The sequence below is a fragment of the Dipodomys spectabilis genome, unplaced genomic scaffold (assembly GCF_019054845.1).
Source record: "Dipodomys spectabilis isolate Male_0828 unplaced genomic scaffold, ASM1905484v1 ptg000089l, whole genome shotgun sequence".
In the NCBI taxonomy this organism is placed as follows: domain Eukaryota; kingdom Metazoa; phylum Chordata; class Mammalia; order Rodentia; family Heteromyidae; genus Dipodomys; species Dipodomys spectabilis.
The window spans coordinates 20693643-20705926 of NW_024870766.1; positions in this window are offsets into that span (position 1 = coordinate 20693643).

Consider the following 12284-nt stretch of genomic DNA (forward strand, 5'->3'; position numbering starts at 1 on the left):
GAACAAAACATACAAAATTAAAGTGCTCTAAGTACAAATGATTTTAATAAAAGGAAGGAAGAGAGAAACGCAGGAAGGAAGCCAGCCAGGTAGGAAGGAAGGAAATAAGGAAGGAAGGACAAGGAAGTGAAAGAGTGGGTGAAATTATTTGAGTAGGAATATATGAAACATAAAATTCCTTATTCAGAACCAGATAGACGCTGGCTTTAAACAACCGCTGTGTTTTTCTTCTGTGCTATCGAATTTTACTTGAATGCCAAGCCATTAAGAAATTATCTTCATAGTTTGGATACCAAATAAGGTCAGTATGTTTCACCTTTCACAGTCGTCTCCACTGAACTGCTGGATGAAACCAAATTAATGTCTGTCAGTTTTAACCCACAGTAGATACAAACCTTTATATTTTCACCCATAAAAGTTAGTTACAGTAAAAATAACTTTGCTTCATTATAAAAGAACCATACCTTGGGTGACATATAGTGGCTAGTTAGCAAATGCTGAACCTGAAATGTGCACAGAGGACAAATCATTGTCATCATTTCCTCTTATGTTTTGGTATATAGCTAAAGTTAGTGATGATTTAAATGGAAGCATAGGACACATACTGTGCAAAATCAAGATTCAAGTTTTATTCACTCCTGTACCTCTTATGTAAATACTATTATCGTACACAAACCCACTGATCAAGTGTAATTTAAATGTTTCTAAGTATTTGTATCTGTAAACTTTCTGATTTATTCTTATTGTCTAATTTCAATGAAAAACTTTACAGATCTAAGTGCACAGTACCTTTTATCTTTCTTTTAACTTTGGCCTTAAGAGTGATACTCACAGAGAGAAATTGAGAGAACACACTGTGACTAATACACAGTGAAATAGACTGGTATAGAAAATATATAACAATTACATCTACACCTACGTATTATCACATTGTGTGCCTTGAACACAGTGAGTAACATTTTACCCCTTTGGGCAGGAAGAAGAAATAGGTAAAAGGGATATGCTGTGCTCTATTACTAGAAGATGCTAGGAAAAACATGTATTAGTGATCAATATATAAACTAATAATTTATTAAATAAACTAAATGCATATTTTCTGTATTTCTCGAAATATCTTCCTACGAAATACAGTGCTGGAGAATGCTACCAAAACCCAGATCTAAAGATAGACATTTTTCCCTTCTATCACCAGCCAACAGATGTTTTAAGGTGATCACCAAACAATATGTGCGATGTGTTCCTCTTTCATTCTTCCGGCTTTACTTGTCCACTAGAGTCATTTTTTTTTTCTACAGTGGAGAAACAGAACTCACTCACAGCTCAATGACAAAAATCACCACCTCCCTTGAGATAAATGTGCCTATATTCTGTAACTTCTTAGGAAACCCTTCCTTCATACAAACATTCCTGAAATCATTGATATTTTGAAGCAAACATTTAGGTCTATAAATATGAAATAGATTTCACTTACTTGCTTTTTTATTATATATGAGTGACTCACATACATGACTTGTAGATTATTTAACAGTCTTGTACAATGGACTCACTACCCAGAGCCTGATAAAATATGTGCACATGTGTGTTACATGGGTTGCAGGGAAGTTTTGCTAAGCTACATAAACCATTTTTTATTATTTGATGTTTTCCCCTAATATTCAGATTAACATACATGGTTACATAAAGTGCAGTTACTATCTCTAAGTATTAAGTGATTCTATTTAAAATTTTCCCAAATCAAATTAGAAATTACTAAAATTGAAAGCTGTGCACAAATATTTATTACTACCAAGCTTAAAGTCTATTTTATTTGGTAAATTTTGAGCAATAGGAGAGTTGTCACTTTTAAATATTAAGCCTATCCAAAAATGTCTTCATTGTTAAAAAAATAAAATCTCAGAACTAAAGTGGTTCCTGGTATACTTTGTTTTCCAGAAAGTATAATGTTTGAACCAGATTAAAAATATACATCGTCACAAGAAACTCAGCTCATACCTTACTACCAGAAATATATTTCTGATAATTTTACATGAGGGCCTTTGGGTGCTACTGGGATCTCATCTAAATGGTGATTTCCTTTACTGCTTTCTCTTAGGATAACCTGGTTATAGTTCTCAGAAGGGATCTTTCACTATGATAATAAATTGCTTCGGGTTGTGAATACTTAATTGCAAGTAATTAGCAGCAACAACTGTATGAAATATGTATTACTAGTTACCCATAATACAAGTTTGGTCTGCTGTCTAGCAAGAATAGGTTGGAATCTAGATTAAATCATCAATTCTATACCTGGTAGGATAATTTAAACAACTGCCTGATTGAATTAAAAACAAACACCAAGACTGTCCTTCTGCTATATAATTTAATAAGAAAATACAGAAACATGAAGCAGGAAATCCTTTTGTTTTGCAGAAGGGCTAGGCTATGGTGTGCAGTGAGGAAAACATACTCTAATGATGTTCTCACAGTTCATATGGAAGCTGCCCTTGTCAGCTGGAAAGACAGATGTGGTATGTTTTTAATGACAGCTGGAGCTTCAAGAGATGCATCCAGGCTGACAAAGTTGGTAAGAGGTCATGGTGCAGCACCTCAGGAAAAGTTAGCATAACATTAGGTACTCTTTAAGACAGATGGGAAGATGAGTGACCAGGTACTAAGCAAGCATCCCACAAGTGAGAAATGCATCCTATTCACAACACAAATGTCACAGGCTGCATTCACAGGCTAACAGTGGAAGAGTGATTTATATTAGGAAAGGATTCATCATTTTAGGTTTCTTTGGGGTGGAAGAGAGCATTGGAGTTTGGATTCATGGTCTTGCACTTGTTAGGCAAGTGTTTTACCACTTGAACCATACCACCAGCCTTTTTTCTGTTATTTTTCAGCACTATGACCAGGCCTGAGGATTCTTAACTTATTAGTTAAGTATTCTTAACTTATTAAGGGTCTTCCCTGCTTACGGAGCCTAGCTTTGCAGATTTTATATCAATTTTGAATCTATCTCAAATACTTCTTTTCTGGCATTGTCCAGAATCAGTTTTACATTAGTTGATACAAAATATATTACACAGAATGCTGTGATAGAGGAAAACGAAAGGGGTGACAATAGGAGAGCAGAGGGTGGAGGCATATCTGAAGAGAAAACAGGAAAAAGATGATCCTTTCTCAAAAAAAAAAGTGGGGCTGTTGGCAGAATGGATGATGTGCTAAGATAAGAAAATATATATTACAATATAAGAACTTCCTATGACAAGTAGTCCAATATGAAAGTAATGAAAAGTGAGAGTGAGAGATATTCACTTAAGTTAGAGACTTAAGGGAAAGACAGTTCATGGAGTACTTTGTAGGACACTCTACCAATGTTAAATATTATTCTTAATATAACGAGAAACTTTTAAAAGGGTTTCCTCAGGGGAGTAACATAATCAAATTTACATTTTGTAATGAAACTTTGCCTTCTCTGTAGGAAATGGTCTAGAGAGGGAAGAAAAGAAGCATGTGAGAAGTAATTCTAAACATTTCACTTGACTAATACAGTGGTGATGAAGAAAAAAACAAAGAGATGATTTTTCAGTACATCTGGAGACATTTCCAATTCTTATGCATGCGTAGTTTAGATGGTATGGTAAGGGAAAAGAGAACTATGAAAGTGAGCTGGGAAGGTGGCTCAGTGGTAGAGCACTTGCCTTGCATGCCTGAGGCCCTGGGTTCGAGTCCTCACCACCACATAAGCAAAAAGAAAAAAGCCAGAAGTGGCGCTGTGGTTCAAGTGGTAGAGCGCTAGCCTTGAGCTGAAGAGCTGAGGGACAGCACCCAGACCCAGAGTTCAGGCCCCACGACCCAACCCCCCCCCCAAAAAAAGAGAGAACTATGAAGGAAAGAGAGAAAAAAATCAATGTAGACAATTTTTCAATGGAGAAAGGAAATGAGGCCTAAAAATGAGAATACTGAAGGCATATAGATTTGGGAGCGTTATCAATAGAAATTTACTATTAAAACCATGGAAACAGAGTAGATATAGAAAGAACTAATTTACTAGTTCATTAGCATATATTAATCATAGAAAGTAATGGGTTTCATTATGACATTTTAATATATGCATAAATGTAATTTGATCATATTCAATTACACTCTTGTATCTTACTGTTCCCTCCCTTCTACACATTTCTATAATCCTAGTATTTTTTTGGGGGGTCTAATTTCCTCCTATAACAGAAAATATATGATATATGTAATTGTAATCTGTCTTAATGACTTATACTGAACTTCTATTGATGACATATTTGTGTACTTTTATAGTTGAATTAAAGTGCACTGTATGTGTATGAATGTGTGCGTTTCCGTGTGTGTATGTGAGAAGGAGTGAGTGTGCATGTGTGTATCAAATTTTCTTTACCCATTCATCCTCTGGTGGGCACGTAGGCTGATTCCAATGCTGGCTATTAAACATGTGTATTTAATGCACATGGTCACAATATATATGGGTTTTCACATTTTTCTGTAATAAGTCCTCTTTGAGCCACTTGGCTATTTACCCAGTAGTGATATAGCTAGATCACATGGAAGTTCCATTTTTTATTTATTTTTGAGTAACTTTTATATTAATTTCCATAGGCTATTCCAATTTACATTCCCAGCAACTGTACCAGTTTCCTACCTACCCCAGGTCCCCCACCCACACATGCTTGACAACATTTATTGTTTTCTTTGTGTGTACATTCAAGAATAAAAATAAGTCATTTTAATTTAATATTTTTAGTAGAAAACCTGAGATCAAGCCTTGGGTCATTTCAACATTAGAACTCAATCTATTTATATCAAGTTGTGAAAGATTCAAAACCTTAACAAGAGGGAAAAATATTGAAAAATACCTACCAAAACAGATCAATATCAGTTTAATAAAGACAATGTAATACTACATGTTAATTATGAATATATGGTGTAAATGCTTAAAAATGTTAACAGGAAGCAATCATTCCCTTCCCCATAACAACTCCTCTTGGGGAAGAAAAAGAGGTTATGACAAAAGAATAGAATTTCATCAACTGTACCTACAGTCTTTGTTTTTTTCTTGTAAAGATGCAGTACAGAGAGGTTACAGTTAACATCAGTAAGATAATGAGTACATTTCCTGTGGAACATTGTTACCCCTCCTTTGTTTTTCTCCTACTATCCCTTCCCTCTCATCCCTCCCCCACTCCTCCTCTAAGTTATAAAGTTCATTTCCAACATATTGTCTTGTGAGTATCATTGTTGCAATGGGTCATCCTGTATCCTTGTTTCAGCATTTTGTATTTCCCCTTCCTCTTCCCAAATTAGACAAATGTATATAAACAAGATGCCAAGTACCAAAATCAAATACGGTGACAACAGGGATATACCATAGGGGGAAGAACATACAAAAGAAACAAAAAAAATCACATAGTACATTAAAAACAACAAAAACAAAGTAAAACCTCTTGCTTCCATATCTTGGGGTTCATTTGTCTTACCATCATCTTATATGGTCACATGTACCTAGCTTTTGGGCATTTCTGCTCAGCTGTTATGATTATCCTAGACATATACTAATTATCATAAATAAGGGTAACCATGGGACCTATATTTCTTTTGGGTCTGACTTACTTCACTTAAAGCATTTTATACAAATATGCTGAAACTTATCTAGTGATGGATATAATATCTTTCTGAATTACTGTATATTTAAAATTTTGAAAAATAGTTAAAATGTAAAAAAATTTGAATAAGAAGAGCAAAGAAATAAGGAAAATTCTCAAGTTAGCAATATATTAATTTTCCTACCAAGTTAATGCCACTCAATGAAGATGTTCCAAGTTTATAAATCTATTCTAGGAATATTTTTTGCAACACACATGCACATGCACACACACACACACACCCCACTTCCAAAAAATTATACAATTTCTTCAAAGCCAACATAAACATCAACTTCTATATCAAATTTTCCCTTAATTTATTAAAAACTTTGTTTTTTCTATCAGCATACTATGCACTTCATATCAGACTTAATGATACTCATCAAATATTATTGTTGTTTATTATAGCAATATGTATCATCATCCTCAGAATAAATGCAAGACACTGTGTCTACCTATGTAAAGATTTTTTGATTGAAACTGTGTTTTATTCCAGCATAATTTACATTATTATTATAGATATTTAGAAAGAATTGGGCATTTTAAAGGTATGAATATAAAGTTTAAAAAACACAGTATGATAATACAATATAGGTTGAGTATCCCTATTCTGGAAATCCAAATTCAAAATGCTCCAAAATTTCAAACTTTTGAGTGCTCACAAGTGGAAAATATTGTTGTTGACCTAATGTAGTGGGTCAAAGTCAAAACAAAGACAACATAACTATATATAATATCTGCAGGATATGTGTATAAGGAATATGAAGCACATAAATAGATTTTTGTTTCAACTTGGATTATATCCCCTAAATTTTCATCATATAGAATATATTACAAATATCCCAGAAATTTTGAGATACATTTGGTCTTATGCATTTTACACAATACTCAAACTATATAAGAATATCTGGTGCGTGAATAAACTTCAAATGCAGGTGTCACTATGTTTAACATTTTGCAAAATAAAACCTCATTTAAATTTCAAAGAATTGCTATCCTTTAGGACCCTATACCCATTTCCTAACTGAGACACTGAAACTTACAAAGGGTCCAAAATTATTAAGTTTACAAAGTAGTTAATGGAATTTAATGCCAGAATCCTCGGCTTTAATTTCATTGACATAACACGCTCTCTCTTTCTCCCACTCTCCCCACTCTGTCTCTCCTGTACATTTTGTTCTTTTAAATGGAGATCAGAGTTAATATTATTTTTGTGTGTGTGTGTGCTGATCTTGGAGCTTGAATTCAGGGCATACGTGCTATCCCTGAGATTTTGTAATGACAACTAGTGCTCTACTACTTAAGACACAGTGATCCTTTCAGCTTTTTTTGGTGGCTAATTGGAGATAAGAGTCTCATGGACTTTTCTGTCCTGGCTGTCCTCAAACCACAATACACAGATCTTTGCCTCCTGAGTAGCTAGGATTACAGGCATGAGCCACCAACTCCTATCTCAGAGTTGATATTTTATGTAAATGCTGTTAAAATATCTAATCAAATTACAGATGTTACAAAAGATAGGGGATTAATATTTCTTTGTTTACTGCTGAATCTTTTTCTTTCAATTTCTATCATGTACATCATTCATTTGATCTTCACAAGTTATTAAAGTTATTTACATATAATACATATGAATGATTCTCCAACAAAGATTAGTTCGCTTCCTTCAAACACTGCACAGTAATTTCTAAATAACCTAACATAGAATGTTTTTATTGCTTTGCCACAATCTATTTTACCTTGTTTTATTATATAATATTTTAGTTTTTGTGATTTATTTCTGCAAAGTTAATTGCATATGTATAGGCTGATGCATTTTTGATACTGAAAACTATATTAGTTTTTTTTATTTCTCACCCTTTTTGAAATAAAAATCAAAGAGCTTTTTCTATCACTGTAATTTACAGTTTCTCCATGACCTTGCATAGTTGCTTAAAAGCTTTTAAAAGTTATAGGAAGCAACATAGTCAAATACTAAATGCCATGGTGTCATCTCTTAATTGTGTCTCTCATTTAGTCTCAATTTGTTCCTCTCAACCCCAAACTTCTTTTGCCCCTATCCACAGCTCAGCTCAGAGGGACCAGTAGCACATAGGGTATTTTGCTGTATTTCAGTCCCTCTGGAATCACCTGTCTAGCAGAGATAATGTGAAGATTAAGCAAAATAGCACATCAAAATGTTATTGTAATGACAAGCACACAGTGTTTTCTCAGCAAACAATAGCTACTACCTCATAATGATTTCCCTCCTACGAATATATCACGATAACTCAAATATGAGATTTTTCTCATTTCCAAATGCTGGCATGTTTTATATTTTTCAAGGCAATAACTTTTTGTCTCCCTTCATGTTTCAGTCCTGCTGAATTAACTATCCTTATAATGCCCTTTTCATAGCTTGCCTTTATGTTTTAAAGTGTGCCATTAGCTGAATGCTTTTTCCCCATATTTCAATATCAGCAGGTTGAGTTTGAACTTGACCAATATCTTTTTTTGCTTTGCTGCTGAAAAGCAAAGCATCATACCATAAAAACAATGTTATATCAGTTGGTCTGTTTTCTCTCTTCTTGTGAAATGAGTTATGATCCAAGTTGTAATCACATTCTATGTCACAAGTAAGGTACCCATAATATAGGGATTAAATTATATAATATATGTGAAATGCTTCAGGTGTGTCTGGAACATGGAGACTAAGTATATAAATATTTTATTGGTATTTCATTTATTCAGTTAATCATTGAATAATTTCTTTTGTGACAGCTCCTGGGAAAAGTGCTTTACAAACAACTTCTTGTTAAATGTCATTACACCTAGTGTTAGTTCCACTAATGTTGTAATACTCTTGCCTCTTCCTGGAACTTCTACCTGGCTTCCTTATACTTCAGGTGAGCAGTTGGAGCTAAAAGACTAAATAGACTAAATCTCAATGCTCCCTTATGCTTCGCAATAAGGATGTTTAGGTTCTACAAACTGTTAACTTAGTTTTCTCTGTGACTGCAAGGCGCTGAGTATCTGACCAACTCACAGTGCTCAAGTACCAGGGCAGAAACAACATCTTCATTGTGCTGTGCCATTGAGGTTTTGAAGTCAGTGTGTTGTTGTTGTTTTTGTCTGTCATGGGGCCTGAACTCTGGACCTGGGTGCTGTCCCTAAGCTCTTCAGATCAAGGCTAGCACCACAGTGCCACTTCTGGAGTTTTCTGCTTATGTGGTACTGAGGAATCGAACCCAGGGCCTCATGCATGCAAGGCAAGTACTCCACCACTGAGCCACCTTCCCAGCCCTGAAGTCAATTTTAACACAGTCTAACCCAGTCTATGCTGGAAAACAGCCCTGGAAGTGACACAACATTATTGAATAAGAATATGAATTAAAAACCCTACATCCACATAGCCAGTACTTTAACAGTGCTGTTGTTAGCATGGATATCATCATCATCCCCCTCATAAGATCTGTTTTCTTGTTTTAAAAAGGGAGAACAGATTCTTATATTGGCTAATTAGTGAGCATAATGCCAATATCTTGAAAACCATATCCATTTTCTTTTTTCTCTGTTTCTGTTTTCACTGAGAAGCTTGCATATGTACATGCACACACACACACACACACACACACACACACACACACACACAAGACATGCCTACACATCTAGCTGCTCTCCTTATTGAAAAAAGGTTGAACACTCCATGTAAACATATTTGCAAACTCCATCATTATTGCATGATGTACTGCTTCAAAAGTAAATTTTAAGATGTAGCAAGCTACTGCTAGCATGAAAGAAAGATAATCATCAACAATTAAGAGCTCAGAGAATGGAAGATTTGCATAGTTCAAATATGGCTGAAGAAAGTATTTGAGCAGGGATTTCAAACCAATCTGTGAAGGGTTCTTGAGTGTAAGTCCTTTTCTTTCAGCAGTGAGAAGTTACCACTTTGTTCATTTATCTTCTAATATTAAAGATAAGTCCAACAAGCCTACATCAATTCCTTTTTATACATCCTTTCTTTTCTTCTTGACACCTAGTAAGGGTTTACTCTGTATTTTTGGAATTAGAAAGATATGTCTAAATATGTCTTTTTGTGCTAAATTTTCTGGAACCTACTAAGTCCCTTCAATTACAAACTAAAATCATCCTTTAAAGCAGGAAATTATGCTTTTGTTGCTTATTTAATGATTATAGTCCTACATGTTCATTGTTCTTCTAAGTTTTTATTCATCTCTTAATAAATTTTTCTTTTTGCATGATTCTAATGTCTTCATAATTTTCTCTCTGAAATTTTAGCTTTCTTTTTTGTCGGAGGCATCGACTCGCAAGACCCCATCTGCGTTCCTGTGTGCCCTGAGGTGTGTGTGGGCATGCATTCCTCTGGAGGGGGGAGTGGGGATGCCTCTTTCTCCATGAGGGGCAAAGGTCCTGCACCAGGTGCCAGACTCAGGGGATGGTTTTTGGGAAGGGCCATTCGTGCTCCTCCTAGCTAACTGTGTAGAACTATGCCTCAAGATTCCACCTGTACCTTGCTTCCTCTTTTATTACCTTGTACGATTCTTCTGGATCACCGATTAAATGTTGTTAATTGTCCACATTCCCCAAGAAGGTCAAGTTTCTGTCCCATGATTGTCACATGACTGTCCGGCGACTGTCCCCTGACTACAGACTTAGCTTCTTTGCCCCTGTGCCCTATATAAGCGTATGATGTTTTAATAAACTTTGTCTATACTTGCATGGTATGGTCCCTTTCTGCCTACCAGACACTTAGTTCCTGGGTCTCTCTGTGTGAACAGCAACATTTTATTTTTTTTAATCTTTGAGGCCATTTAACTGCTCATCAGTACTAGTCTTTGTATTAAACTGTTATTATGAAAACATTTAAATGTGTAAATAAGTTAAAGAATCTTCTAATACTACATAGGTATGCCACTACACTTATCAATAGTGTTAGTGTCTCTATTTTTGCTTATATATCCTTTCGAAACTTCTTAACTCAGCTAGATTTTTACCAAAAATTCCAGAATTTTTCCAGGTAGAAATATTTCACAACGAATCTTTTGCTATTATCATGTACCTTGATACGTTCAATTATTCTGTGTTAAAGTTCCTGTTATCTCTTCCATAATTCCCATTTTGGTAGAGGTCAGCTTTTCTGGGGGCTTTGTTTCCTTTGTGCACACAAGGGTCTAGTCACTTTAAAGGTCCAGATGCTGCAACAATTTACATTTTAGGTATGAGTATTACTCTTAGTTTTTTAAATTTCAAATTATTTTATTTCTATATGTAAAATACCTATATACTATATACATACATATGCTATATGCAATGTATAACCACATCTATCTATCTATCTACCTATCTAGCCCTAACCTATACATTCAAACAAATACAGACATAGGCACACATGAATGCTGTAGATAAATCAATTTAAATGTAGTTAAATAAAATTTAACACTTCCCTTCTCATTGTATTGTGTTGTAGAAAGGTTGAAGATGAGCCTTATTTTATTATATTTTGATTCCTAGGCATCCATGTTGAATTATGAAGTTCAGGAAAGTGGGAAACCTATATTATTTTATTATTCTTTCTATTATTTAGAATATCTAACTCTTCTGGAGATTTAAGAATTCATGTCAACTCCCTGCCTCCTTCCCATTCCTGCTGGTGATCTACTCTTCCATTCTAATACATCTATCTCAACCTCTTCTTTCTGTTGAAAAAATAAGAAATAAATAGCTAAGAATCTGCTAAATTTGAAGAAAGACCTAAATCCTGTTATTAAAGTCCTATGACTCCCAAGCAAGTATTCCTCTTTTTTTTTTTTTTGTGAGTCCGGTCGTGGGGCCTGAACTCTGGGCCTGGGCGCTGTCCCTCAGCTCTTCAGCTCAAGGCTAGGGCTCTACCACTTGAGCCACAGCGCCACTTCCAACTTTTTTCTTATGTGGTGCTGAGGAATTGAACCCAGGGCCTCATGCATGCAAGGCAAGCGCTCTACCACTGAGCCACCTTCCCAGCCCGCAAGTATTCCTCTTATCTACAGGCTAAGTAGAAAAGAAATAGAATAGCTTCATGATCTGCTTCCTTTTATTCCTTCATTGATCTCCCAGTCTCTACTTCATAGTAAAGATGGGTTAAAAACTATCTGCAACTCTACTATGTAAATCCTTAAGGTCCACACACAGTAGTAGATTCTATTCTCATGACCACTCATGCAAGACCATGTTGCCCTTCCTCTCTGGGTTCAATGAATCTACACAAGCCAATATTTTCCCAAGAACCACAGAGCTCGAACCCTGACTCAGAGGTCCCCTCTGTTAGTCATACAGTTTAGTTAGGCCCAAAGTAGAACTAATTCTTGATCCCTAGACTCACTTCCGGCTGAAAATAGAAAAACAAGTTATTGTTTCCATATACTTGCCAGTCTCCACCTGAGCCTGTTGGCCTCTGGGAGTTGTGCTGGTGTGTGGATTTTAATTCACATCAGAAAAAAATGAATTTGTACAAGTGGACCAGCATCTCTTCAGGACCTGTATTCTTTCTCTTTAGTCACAATCCTCTAGTTCAAAATACATGGAATCCTTGAGGAGTTTTATATACAGCAAATGCTTGTGTCTATGAATCCAAGTTTTAAAGAAGCATTT